The sequence below is a fragment of the Oncorhynchus clarkii genome, unplaced genomic scaffold, assembly GCF_045791955.1.
Source record: "Oncorhynchus clarkii lewisi isolate Uvic-CL-2024 unplaced genomic scaffold, UVic_Ocla_1.0 unplaced_contig_2024_pilon_pilon, whole genome shotgun sequence".
Lineage (NCBI taxonomy): Eukaryota > Metazoa > Chordata > Actinopteri > Salmoniformes > Salmonidae > Oncorhynchus > Oncorhynchus clarkii.
In genome coordinates this window covers 17,501-30,929 of record NW_027258735.1, presented here as the reverse complement: position 1 = coordinate 30,929, position 13,429 = coordinate 17,501, and the positions used below count along the sequence as shown (strand labels likewise).

General features: G+C 52.6%; 3 non-coding genes and 1 pseudogene across 3 annotated transcripts; all 4 read right to left on the bottom strand.

Moving 5' to 3' along the window:
- Positions 1-5,373: 5,373 nt before the first annotated feature.
- On the bottom strand, positions 5,374-5,490 carry LOC139398389 (U5 spliceosomal RNA). Its single transcript, XR_011631461.1, has one exon. It is a non-coding gene; the product is annotated as a U5 spliceosomal RNA (small nuclear RNA).
- A 466-nt stretch (positions 5,491-5,956) lies between these two features.
- Positions 5,957-6,138, bottom strand: LOC139398366 (U2 spliceosomal RNA). The gene has a single exon (XR_011631443.1). It is a non-coding gene; the product is annotated as a U2 spliceosomal RNA (small nuclear RNA).
- A 5,669-nt stretch (positions 6,139-11,807) lies between these two features.
- LOC139398388 (U5 spliceosomal RNA) lies at positions 11,808-11,924 on the bottom strand. Its single transcript, XR_011631460.1, has one exon. It is a non-coding gene; the product is annotated as a U5 spliceosomal RNA (small nuclear RNA).
- Positions 11,925-12,396: 472 nt separating this feature from the next.
- On the bottom strand, positions 12,397-12,571 carry LOC139398374 (U2 spliceosomal RNA; annotated as a pseudogene).
- Positions 12,572-13,429: the final 858 nt, after the last annotated feature.

Here is a 13,429-nt window from a genome sequence, read left to right as displayed (position 1 = left end):
CCTAAACCCCCTTTCCATCTCTCCCGTGCCGCATGTTTCCCCCACTTCCTCTCCTCCCTCTTCATCCTACCTCTTAAATCTCCTTCCACCCTCCTAAATATCCCTTCCACCCCCCAATCTCTCCCTGTCTTTACCAAATTCTGCCTGGCTTCCCACAGCCCCCGTTTAAAGAGGCTTATGAGAAGCCAGAGCAGAAATCTATCCCTATCTGTACCCCTCGCTCTCCCTACACCTCTCTCTAACCTAGCCCATGTAACCACAAAATCCCCTCTTACCAAAACTATCAACACCCGTGCCCTCGCCCATACCACTCCGGCAAAGGCACAGTCCCAAAAAGCATGGCGCACAGTCTCCTCCCCGCCACAAGCAGCCCTTGGGCAGGTGGGGGATCGCGCCAAGCTATGCCGGTACATGGTGGACCGTACCGGCAGACACTTGTGGAGGCTCAACCAATTCAGGTCCTTGAGCCTGTTGTCCAGGCCCCGCGCCTGCACTCCCTCCCAGACCACTTCCGAGATGCCCGCTACAGGCGCAGGACTCCCTGCCTGCCTGACCTCCTCGTACAGGTGCCTGTGGTCTAAACCTACTCGGGCAACTTCAACCTCGGGGTGTGCACGCAACCACTTGGCCGCATGGCCAAAGTGCCACGGCAGCTGTTCCGCCCGAGGACCCGTGTTAGACCACACCATTACGCTTCTCGCTTGGTAGGAGAAGAACACCCGCAGGAGGTAACCGGACGGGTGTATCACCGGATGAGCCAGTTCTGTCAACACAAAGGACACAAAAATTGTGTCCAGCTTGAGGGGGATGTTGGGTACCCCCCTACCTCCCTCCCCGATGGGACAGAGCATGCGTGCCCTGGCGACCCACTCGTACCTGCCACCCCACATGAACTGAAACACGAGCCTCACTAGAGGCCTCCTCAGACAAGCCGGCAATGGGTAGATGTATGCCAAATACAAAAGAGATGGCAATACATCCACCTTTAGGACCAGGACCTTACCTATAAAAGACAAAGACCTAGCCTTCCACATCGCTAGCTTCCTCTGCACCACTGCGATCCTCATGTTCCAGTTCAGCGTCGCTGAGCCGGAGGTCTCAAAATGGACCCCGAGAATCCTCAGGGCCCCCTCACAGAGAGATAACCCCCCGGGCACATCCGTTCTACCGCGCCATCTTCCGAAAAACTTAACTGAAGACTTTGCATTGTTCAGAACCGCCCCCGACGCTCGGGTGAAATCCCCAATGATGGCAAGGGACCTTGTCAGGCACGAGTCCTTGCATAGCAGCAAGGAAGTGTCGTCGGCGTACTGCGTCATCTTAACACGCAGCCCACCGCTTCCAGGGATCAACAAGCCCTCCACCCCTGTGTCTGCCCTAATGGCAGCCCCCAGAGGCTCCATGTACAGAACGAAGAGGAGTGCCGAGAGCGGGCACCCCTGCCTGACCCCAGACGAGAGGTCAAAAACGTCACCCAAGTGACCGTTTACGCTTACTCGACACCCCGCTCCGACATATAATGTACGGATCCATCCTATATACTTCTCCCCAAACCCTAATCTACCTAATACCCTGAATAGAAAGGATCTATTCACGCGATCAAAGGCTTTCGCCTGATCTAGCGCTGCTACCATTAAAGGCAGACCTCTATCTTCAACCCAGGCGATGGAGTCCCTGATCAACTGAAGGTTCCATCTAATAGAGCGTCCCTCTACCCCGCACGTCTGATCCTCGTGGACGACGTAGGGAAGGGCTGTGCGCAACCGATCCGCTAAGACCTTTGCAAGCAACTTGTAGTCTACACACAGCATGGTCAATGGCCGCCAGTTGCCAAGGTCTGTTGCGTCCCCCTTCTTGTACAGAAGTGACAGCACACCAACAGCCATTGATCCCCCTGGGACCCCTGTCTCAAGGATGGCCTTCAAGACTTCGAGTACCACCGGTCCAAGTACACCCCAAAACTTGAGGTAAAACTCGGCTGGTAGACCATCCATCCCAGGCACCTTCCCTTTACCCATCCTCCTGAGGGCGCTCTCAACCTCCTCGAGGGAGATCTGGGCCTCCATCACATCTCTAATGTCCTCCGGCAACCGCCGGGACAAGTGTTCTAAAAACACATTTCCCTGCTCTACATCTATTTCCCTTTCCTTAAATAAACCTCGGAAATGCTCAGTTGTCACCCTGACCATCTCCTCTGGTTTACTTACTACACTACCATCTTCTTCTCTAACTCCATGCATTACCTTCCTACTCTGCCTGGCCCTAACCGACTTAAAGAACATAGCGGAACAAGTCTCATTATGTTCTAAAAAGCCACTATGTGCACGCTCCAGGAAAACTCGAGCCTTCTGCTCCTGCAGCTCCCTGAGCTGCGCCTTCAGGGCTGTGGATCTCGCCCAGTCAATCGACCCGCCGAGGTTGCCTGCCTCGTACTCGAGTTCGAGCAACCTTTGGATATGATCCACCTCCCTCCTTTCCTCCCTTTTTTCCTCTTACCATATCCTATAATAAAGGCCCTAATCCTTACCTTTACTAAATCCCACCACTCTAACACCCCCTCACACATGGGCCGGAGACCTTCAAGCCCCCGAAACACCCCTGTGACGGCATTGACAAAGACCTGCTCATCCAGTAAATCCCAATCTAGTTTCCAGTACCCCCTACCGAAGAGGCAGACTGGCGACCCCACCTGCAGGAGCACCCCGTCATGGTCCGAAAAGAAGACAGGCAACAGCCGCCCAGACAACCGACCCAAAGACCTAGATACAAAAATATAGTCGAGCCTCCGCGCAACCCCCCTGGAGTTGCGCCATGTGGGACCGACCATTGCCGGAGTTGTGTGCAGGCCACCATCAACCAGGCCATGGCAAGCCATTAGCCCGGTGATGGCGCCTGCACTACTGTCTCCCCCTATCCCCAAATCTATATTAAAATCACCTCCTATCACTAAGTGCCTATTTGTGACACACAGGGGCGCCAGACAGTCCACCATCTCCCTCCTGTCTGCCGCCACCTGTGGCCCATACACCCCAAATAACCTATATCTAATATCCCTATACGTGACATCTACCCCCAAAACTCTGCCCTGCATTACCACAAAAGTGCTCTCTACAATTATCTCCCTATTCCCAAACAATATCCCTACCCCCGTTGAGTGCACCCCTCCTATGCCCCACAACGAATCTCCCTTTACCCACTCCCTCCTAAACCTTTCAACATCCCCTCCATCCCTCAGGTGAACCTCCTGTAAAAAACAAACATTAAAGCCCACCCCCTCTAAAAAACTAAACACCGCCCTCCTCTTAACAAAATCCCTTAGACCCCTAACATTTAAACTAAACAAAATAAACATAGGATTATATTATAAAATAAACACCCTTAAATCCAATAATCAAAAAACTATAACTACAATCACAAAGAAAACAAAGAAACAGGAGGCTCACCCGATGCTCCCCTGGTCCATCACCTCTGGCAGGAGCATCCCCTCCTCCCCTGACGTCCCTCCGTCCTCCTCCATCATTCCACCCCAGGATGCGGGTAAGGTGTTAGGATTTGGAGTACCCTGTACCCCGGGTTCTCCGCCAACTCCCTCCCTGAAAGTTTCCGGGCCAGGGCTAGGGGGTCCCACCCCCCCAAAGAGGAGTTGGGAAGCCCCAGCCAAACAGCCCCGATCCACTTCCAGGGATTCACTCTCCCCCAAGTGCTGAGGGCCTGTGGCAAACAGCGAGGACAATGACCCCTTCCTCTCCCCCATCACTCGCTTACCCCCCCCCTCCCCTTCCACACCCCCCTCCCTCTCACTGCCTGTCGGTTCTCCCGCCCTTTTCCCTTTCTTTTTCCTTGGTGTAAGAGGCAGCGGGGAGACACCACCCCCTTTCCCCCCTAGCCCCTCCACCATTTCCCTCATCTCCTCCACTAGGAAGCTCGACCCCCACTCCCCCCTCTCCCCCCCATCCCCCCCCTCCCCCCCCCCCTCCACAGCCCCTGTCACCGGCACCCCCTCCACTGTTTCTCTCTCTCGCTCCCCCACTCCCTTTCTTTCTTTCTTCTTCTTTCCTTTCACTTCTCCAGTGGCTTCCCCTCTTCTTTCTTCTACCGCTCCTTGCACCTCCTCTCTCTGTGCTTTCTTCCCCTCTTGACCCATGCCCTGGTCCAGAGACGTCCCTCCTCTTCCTCCCCCATCCCCTGCTCCTGTTCTCCCCCCAGCTGCAGACGCGTATGACCTGTGACGAACCGGGCACTCCCGCCACAGGTGTGCTGACGAGCCACACCCGTGGCACGCCTTGGGTTCGTCACACTCCCTCGCCTCGTGCTCAGCAGATCCACAAATTCTGCACTTTCTTATGCTGCACGAGGCGAGGATATGACCATAGGCCATACAGCGCCTGCAGAACGGGGGCTGACGTGCATAATACAACGTCCCCCTGTCAGCCCCCAGGGAGAACATCGCAGGAGGATGGAGGTATCCACCCTGTCCCTTTGGGTCCTCCCTTAGGAGTGCCTGGAAACATCTTCTCCCATTCCAGAACCCCAGGGAGTCCTTCAGGAGCCTTGCTGAGGAGACTTTGTCCATATACCGCCCCAGAAAGCCCCTCACGTCTTCGTCCTTTACATGCGGATTGTACATCGTTACTGTTACTACCCTGAAATTTGTCCTTGCCAGGCTAGTAACATCATAAAGGCACATAGGCCTTTCTCCTTCCACTGCTTTTACTTTCTTCAGTACTTCATCGTGTTTCTCTTCTGTGTATACAGTCACATCAAAAGCCCTCTCCATAGGGTTATTCTGTAGGCATAGGACATCCTTCACCGTCAATTTCAGGATTCCCATAAGGATGGATCTCCCAAATGTCTCTCTCCCAAACGGCTCAACCTCCTTTTCCCTCCACGCAAATCGCAACGTATTTGCCAATCCGACGCCCGGAACTGACCTTTTCTGGGTATTCTCCTCCATTTCTTCAAAAAAGCTCTCTTCAAAAGAAGCCAATGAAAAAAGAAAACGGGAAATATAAACCGTTTCCAAAAAGCGTAACAAAAATTCCTCCCTCCTGCCTTCCTTCGACCTTCTGACTCAGCGGGCTTTGGGGCACCTCGGTACCAAGCTTGATCTGAGCCAAAAGGCCGAGAAGCGATAACCCACAAATGGAACCCTGAAACCGCCGGACCCCCGGGGGTCTCGACAGACCTCAGCGGGTGGGTTGGCAAAAGCCAGCTCCTCTCTCCCTCCAACCCCCACTCAACCAACCAACCAACCAACCAACCACCGTTTCCCTGGCAACAAACAGGCAGGTGTTTTTTGGAAAAAGTCGCTAATGCGTCTTTAAGTCACTATCCTGGCCCATCTCTGTCAATTTCCCTTGAAACAAGATACCGGGCTCTGCAAGAAGCAAAGCCGCTCCAAAAATACGTTGAACTCGTAAGTGTTCCTCTCCACGGAAGTCTTTAGTAAAAGGCGAAAGGCTTGTGCGTAATGAAGAGAAACCAGAGTCATATGGAAGTCAAGAGGTCGGGGCCCGAGACACACTCTGTGCACTCTAGGCAGGGTTCCCGCGGGTGCTCCCGGAACCCACTCTTCCAAGTTTTCGAGGGCTGTCTGTGGATAAAAAGAAGGTCACAGACACAGAGGCACAGAGAGACAGAGAGAGAGAGAGAGCGAGAGAGAGAGAGAGAGAGAGAGAGAGAGAGAGAGAGAGAGAGAGAGAGAGAGAGAGAGAGAGAGAGAGAGAGAGACACACACACACACACAATCCTGGCCCCAATTCTTTTTTTTTTTTATTTTATTTTTTTTTTTTAAGTAAAATGGCGGGAAACGGGGGACCCCATTGAAGAGCGCTTCGCCTTTCTTTCAGTTTGAATGTTTCTTTCCTTCTCTTCTTCTGCTAGCTAGCCAGCTAGCTAGCTAGCCAGCTGTTTACAGAGCTTTGTGAATTTGCATTTTTCCTTGACAACGGAAGAAAAGTGTTGCACCGTTCCCGGAGGTACTGCAATACCGGGTCGATGCGTGGAGCGGACGGAGCAAGCCCCATTTCCGACTCCCTGTTCGAAAAATCCATTTAATATGTAGTCCCCCGATGGGGGACGTATCAGATATTAAACTGATAAGAACAGATTTTTTTTTTTTTTTTTACAAAAAATAATTTATTTACACTCAATACCATTCATACTTTACAAACCATAATTCTCACTCATTCTTAATTCACTATTTACAAAACCAAATCACCAAACACCCAAACAAAAACAAACCTCAGGGGAGCATCGTCCCTCCCCGTCATACCTAACCAATACCTAACCCTTCCCTATCTTCCCTTCCCTAATCTATCCCCTTACAAACCTCACTCTAACACTCCCAGCCCTAATCCCCCCTTCCACCTCTCCCGTGCCGCATGCTGCCCCCACTTTATCTCCTCCCTCTTCATCCTCCCCCTCACATCACCTTCCACCCTCCTCACTATCCCTTCCACCCCCCAATCTCTCCCTGTCTTAACTAAATTCTGCCTGGCTTCCCACAGCCCCCTTTTAAAGAGACTCATGAGAAGCCAGAGCAGAAACCTGTCCCTTTCCGTTCCCCTCGCTCTCCCTACGCCTCGCTCTAACCTAGCCCAAGTCAGCAAAAAATCGCTCCTAACCATACCTAGCAACACCCGTGCCCTAGCCCAGACTAGTCCGGCAAAGGCACAGTCCCAGAAGGCATGGCGCACAGTCTCCTCCCTGCCACAAGCAGATCTTGGACAGGTGGAGGATCGCGACAAACTATGCCGGTACATGATGGAACGTACCGGCAAGCACTTATGGAGGCTCAACCAATTCAGGTCCTTGAGCCTGTTGTCCAGGCCCCGCGCCTGCACTCCCTCCCAGACCACTGACGAGATGCCCGCTACAGGCGCAGGACTCCCTGCCTGCCTGACCTCCTCGTACAGGTGCCTGTGATCTAAACCTACTCGGGCAACTTCAACCTCGGGGTGCGCACGCAGCCACTTGGCCGCATGGCCAAAGTGCCACGGCAGCTGTTCCGCCCGAGGACCCGCGTTAGACCACACCATTACGCTTCTCGCCTGATACGAGAAGAACACCCGCAGGAGGTAACCGGACGGGTGTATAACTGGCTGAGCAAGCTCCGTCAACAAGAAAGAAACAAAAATTGCGTCCAGCTTGAGGGGGAGATGTGGTACCCCCCTACCTCCCTCCCCGATGGGACAGAGCATGCGCGCCCTGGCGACCCACTCGTACCTGCCACCCCACATGAACTGAAACACAAGCCTCACTAGAGGCCTCCTCAGACAAGCTGGCAATGGGTAGATGTACGCCAAGTACAAAAGAGATGGCAATACATCCACCTTTAGGACCAGGACCTTACCTATAAAGGACAAAGACCTGGCCTTCCACATTGTCAACTTCTTCTGTACCACTGCAATACCCATGTTCCAGTTCAGCGTCGCTGAGCCAGAGGTCTCAAAATGGACCCCGAGAATCCTCAGGGCCCCCTCACAGAGAGATAACCCCCCGGGCACATCCGTCCTACCGCGCCATCTTCCGAAAAACTTAACGGAAGACTTTGCATGATTCAGAACCGCCCCCGACGCTTGGGTGAAATCCCCAATGATGGCAAGAGACCTTGTCAGGCACGAGTCCTTGCACAACAGCAAGGAAGTGTCGTCGGCGTACTGCGTCATCTTAACACGCAGCCCACCGCTCCCAGGGATCAACAAGCCCTCCACCCCTGTGTCTGCCCTAATGGCAGCCCCCAGAGGCTCCATGTACAGTACGAAGAGGAGGGCCGAGAGTGGGCATCCCTGCCTGACCCCAGACGAGAGGTCAAAAACGTCACCTAAGTGACTATTTACACTAACTCGGCACCCCGCTCCGACATATAATGTACGGATCCATCCTATAAACTTCTCCCCAAATCCTAATCTACCTAATACCCTGAATAGAAAGGATCTATTCACGCGATCAAAGGCTTTCGCCTGATCTAGCGCTGCTACCATTAAAGGCAGCCCTCTATCTTCAACCCAGGCGATGGAGTCCCTAATCAACTGTAGGTTCCATCTTATAGAGCGGCCCTCTACCCCGCACGTCTGATCCTCATGGACGACGTAGGGAAGGGCTGTGCGCAACCGGTCTGCTAAAACCTTTGCAAGAATCTTGTAATCTACGCACAGCATGGTCAACGGCCGCCAGTTGCCAAGGTCAGTTGCTTCCCCCTTCTTATAAAGAAGTGACAGCACACCAACAGCCATTGATCCCCCCGGGACCCCCGTCTCAAGGATGGCCTTCAAGACTTCGAGGACCACTGGTCCAAGTATACCCCAAAACTTGAGGTAAAACTCAGCCGGCAGCCCATCCATCCCAGGCACCTTCCCTTTACCCATCCTCCTAAGAGCGCTCTCAACCTCTTCTAGTGAGATCTGGGCCTCCATCACGTCTCTAATGTCCTCCGGCAACCGCCGGGACAAGTGTTCTAAAAACACGTTTCCCTGCTCTACATCTATTTCCCTTTCCTTAAATAAACCTCGGAAATGATCAGTTGTCACCCTGACCATTTCCTCTGGTTTACTTACTATACTACCATTTTCTTCCCTAACGCCATGCATTACCCTCCTACTCTGCCTGGCCCTAACCGACTTAAAGAACATAGCGGAACAAGTCTCATTATGTTCTAGAAAGCCACTATGCGCACGCTCCAGGAAAGCTCGAGCCTTCTGCTCCTGCAGCTCCCTGAGCTGCGCCTTCAGGGCTGTGAATCTCTCCCAGTCAATCGACCCGCCGAGATTGCCCGCCTCGTACTCAAGTTCAATTAACCTTTGGATACGATCCACCTCCCTCCTTTCCTCCCTTTTTTTCCTTTTACAATATCCTATTATAAAAGCTCTAATCCTCACCTTCACTAAATCCCACCACTCTAACACCCCCTCGCACATGGACCGGAGGCCGTCAAGCCTCCGAAAGAAACAAAAAAATGCGTCAACGAAAGCCTGCTCCTCCAGTATATCCCGATCTAGCTTCCAGTACCCCCTACCGAAGAGGCAGACTGGCGACCCCACCTGCAGGAACACCCCGTCGTGATCCGTGAAGAACACAGGCACCAGGCGCCCAGACAACTGACCCAAAGACCTGGATATAAAAATGTAGTCGAGCCTCCGCGCAACCCCCCTGGAGTTGCGCCATGTAGGACCGACCATTGCCGGAGTAGTATGCAGGCCACCATCAACCAGACCATGGCAAGCCATTAGCCCGGTGATTGCGCCTGCACTACTATCACCACCTACCCCTAAATCTATATTAAAGTCCCCTCCTATCACCAAGTGCCTATTTGTGACACACAGGGGCGCCAGACAGTCCACCATCTCCCTTCTGTCTGCCGCCACCTGTGGCCCATATACCCCAATTAACCTATACCTAGCTTCTCTATACACTACATCTATCCCCAATACTCTACCCTGCATTATAACAAAAGTGCTCTCTACCTTAACTTCTTTATTCCCACACAAAATTCCTACTCCTGTTGAGTGCACCCCTCCTATGCCCCAAAAAGATTTCCCCTTATCCCACTCCCTCCTAAATCTACACACATCCCCACCATCCCTCAGGTGAACCTCCTGTAAAAAACAAAAATCAAACCCCACACCCTCTAAAAAATTAAACACCGCCCTCCTTTTAACTACATCCCTCAACCCCCTTACATTTAAACTAAACAATTTAACAGCAATATTCATTTATAAACAAAATATATATTTACAAACAAACAAAACCCTCAACAAATAACCCCAAACCAAACAAAAAACAGGAGACTCACCCGATGCTCCCCTGGTCCATCTCCACCGGCGGGGACGCCCTCTCCACTCCTGACGCCCCCCCGTCCTCCTCCATCTCTCCGACCCAGGATGCAGGCAGTGTGTTAGGCCGAGTGCCCTGCATCCTGGGTTCCCCACCACCATCCTCCTCCCCCCCCTCCCTGTATGCCTCAGGGCTGAGTGTAGGGGACCCCATCTCCTCAAACAGGAGCTGGGATCCCTCTATCAAACAGCCCACAGACCCCTCACTGGAGTCATCCACCAAAATGTAAGGGGATGAGGCAAACAGGGAGGCCAATGTACCCCCCTCTCCCCCCCCCGCCACTCTCTTAGCCCCCCCCTCCCCCTCCCCACCCCCCTCCCTCTCACTTCCTGCCAAGCTCCCCCTCTTCATCCCTTTCTTCTTTGGTGAAGAAGGTAGCGGGGAGACACAACGTCCATTCCCCGCTAACTCCTCCACCAAATCCCTCATTTCTTCCTCTAGGAAGCCTGGCAGGCTGTCCCCCCACTCCCTCCCTCCATCTCCCCCTCCCACCCCCTCCCCTCCCACCTCCACACCCCCCTCCGTCCTCTTCACTGTCACCGTTCCCTCTTCCACTCCATCTCGTACCACTGTCCCCTTCTCCCTCTTCTCCGCTCCTTTACGTTCTTCCGCCTTCTTTTCCTTCTCCTCTTCTTTTCCCTTCTTTCCTTCTTCCCGCCTCTTTCTTCTCATCTCTTCCTTCTTTCCATCCTCTTCCTGCTTCTTTTCCCCTGTGCCATCCGTACAATCCGCACGCGTCCTTTCTTTCCTCCCCCCATCCCCCGCTCCCCCCCCAGCTGCAGACGCGTATGACCTGTGACGAGCCGGGCAATCCCGCCACAGGTGTGCTTTCGAGCCACACCCGTGGCAAGCCTTGGGCTCGTCACATTCCCTGGCCTCGTGCTCCTCCGACCCACAGAATCGACACTTCTTGGTGCTGCACGAGGCCAGGATATGGCCGTAGGCCATACAACGCCTGCAGAACGGGGGCTGACGTGCATAGTATAGTGTTCCCCTGTCAGCCCCCAGGGAGAACATCGCCGGAGGATGGAGGTAGCCATCCACACTCTTCGGGGACTCCCTGAGTAACGCCTGGAACCCTCTCCTCCCGTTCCAGAAACCCAGGGAGTCCCTGAGGTACCTCGCTGAGGAGACATTGTCCATGTACCTCCCCAGAAAGGCCCTCACTTCTTCATCCTTCACATGCGGATTATACATGTTTACGGTGACCACCCTGAAGTTGTTCCTTGCCAGGCTGGTCACCGCATAATGGCACAGGGGTCCTTCTTTTTTTCCTTCCTTTGCCCTCTTCATCACTCCATCATGTCCTTCTTCTGAATGAAAAGTCACGTCAAAAGCTTTCTCGTTAGGGTTCCCTTGCAGACACATGACATCCTTCACTTTTAGTCCAAGGCACCCCATCAGAATATTTCTTCCAAATGTCTCCCTCCCCCATTCCACCAACTCCTTGTCTGTCCAGGCAAACCTCACCGTGTTCACTAAACCGATCCCTGGTACCGACTTGCTGGGTCTTTGCTGCTCCATTTTTCAAACACGAAAAAAAGGCTCTCTTCCAAAAAGAAGCCAAAATACAAAGAAGAAAATCGGAAAAAAAAGGATCAACCGACTCCCTTAAGGGAAACAACCCAAAACTTCTCCCTCTCCTATCTATCCTACCTTCGACCTTTTGACTCAGCGGGCTTTGGGGCACCTCAGTACCAAGCTTGATCTGAGCCAAAAGGCCGAGAAGCGATAACCCACAAATGGAACCCTGAAACCGCCGGACCCCCGGGGGTCTCGACAGACCTCAGCGGGTGGGTTGGCAAAAGCCAGCTCCTCTCTCCCTCCAACCCCCACTCAACCAACCAACCAACCAACCAACCACCGTTTCCCTGGCAACAAACAGGCAGGTGTTTTTTGGAAAAAGTCGCTAATGCGTCTTTAAGTCACTATCCTGGCCCATCTCTGTCAATTTCCCTTGAAACAAGATACCGGGCTCTGCAAGAAGCAAAGCCGCTCCAAAAATACGTTGAACTCGTAAGTGTTCCTCTCCACGGAAGTCTTTAGTAAAAGGCGAAAGGCTTGTGCGTAATGAAGAGAAACCAGAGTCATATGGAAGTCAAGAGGTCGGGGCCCGAGACACACTCTGTGCACTCTAGGCAGGGTTCCCGCGGGTGCTCCCGGAACCCACTCTTCCAAGTTTTCGAGGGCTGTCTGTGGATAAAAAGAAGGTCACAGACACAGAGGCACAGAGAGACAGAGAGAGAGAGAGAGCGAGAGAGAGAGAGAGAGAGAGAGAGAGAGAGAGAGAGAGAGAGAGAGAGAGAGAGAGAGAGAGAGAGAGAGAGAGAGAGAGAGACACACACACACACAATCCTGGCCCCAATTCTTTTTTTTTTATTTTTTTTATTTTTTTTTTAAGTAAAATGGCGGGAAACGGGGGACCCCATTGAAGAGCGCTTCGCCTTTCTTTCAGTTTGAATGTTTCTTTCCTTCTCTTCTTCTGCTAGCTAGCCAGCTAGCTAGCTAGCCAGCTGTTTACAGAGCTTTGTGAATTTGCATTTTTCCTTGACAACGGAAGAAAAGTGTTGCACCGTTCCCGGAGGTACTGCAATACCGGGTCGATGCGTGGAGCGGACGGAGCAAGCCCCATTTCCGACTCCCTGTTCGAAAAATCCATTTAATATGTAGTCCCCCGATGGGGGACGTATCAGATATTAAACTGATAAGAACAGATTTTTTTTTTTTTACAAAATATTTTTATTACTTTCCAAAAACCAAACAATAATCTTCCAAACTTCAGTCAACTTAAATTACTTTCCAACAACCAAACAATAATCTTCCAAACTTCAGTCAACTTAAATATACAATCCCACCACACTACCACTAATCATTCCAATACTAATTGATTTTAGCCAACTCCCAAAACCAATAACCAATGACCTACAAACTACCAATATACACCACCATATTACAGCAATTTCTCACCCAGTGCCCCCCTTCGCTATCTTGTCTGACTGTGACCTTACATCACTCCCATCTCCCACCATCCCCCCTCCCCTGAACACAGCAACAGCACCCGGCACATTCCCCACCCTCAGGTCCATCACCCCCCCCTCTTCCGGACTCCGCTCCGGGGACATCGCATCCACAAATAAATAGTCAGACTCTCCCTCCATCATCCAGGTTTGAGCCATACCCGGGAGGTCAAGCTCAGCGAGGGGTTTAAAAGAGGATGGAGACGGAGCCCACGAGGGCCCCGCTACCTCCCCGTCCCCCCGTTCTGCCCCCCCCCCCTTCTTTCCACCCTTCCTCCTTACCGCCTTTTTTGGCCTCTTGCAAGGGGGGATATTTCCCCACGGGTTTTGGAAAGTTGCGTCACACACCGTGCCTTCCTTTTCCTTTGCTAATCCCCTTTCCTTCTCTATCAAACTCCTCACCATCTCTCTCAACTCCTCCATCCTTTTCTTCCCCACTATATTGCCCCCCCCCACCCAATCGCCCTTCCAGTTCCTTCTCCATCTTGTCCTCCACCTCCTTCGTCTCCGCTGTTTTTTCCTCTGTGCTCTCCACTCTCACTGTCTCCTCACTCTCCTCCATCCTCGTTGCCGTCTTC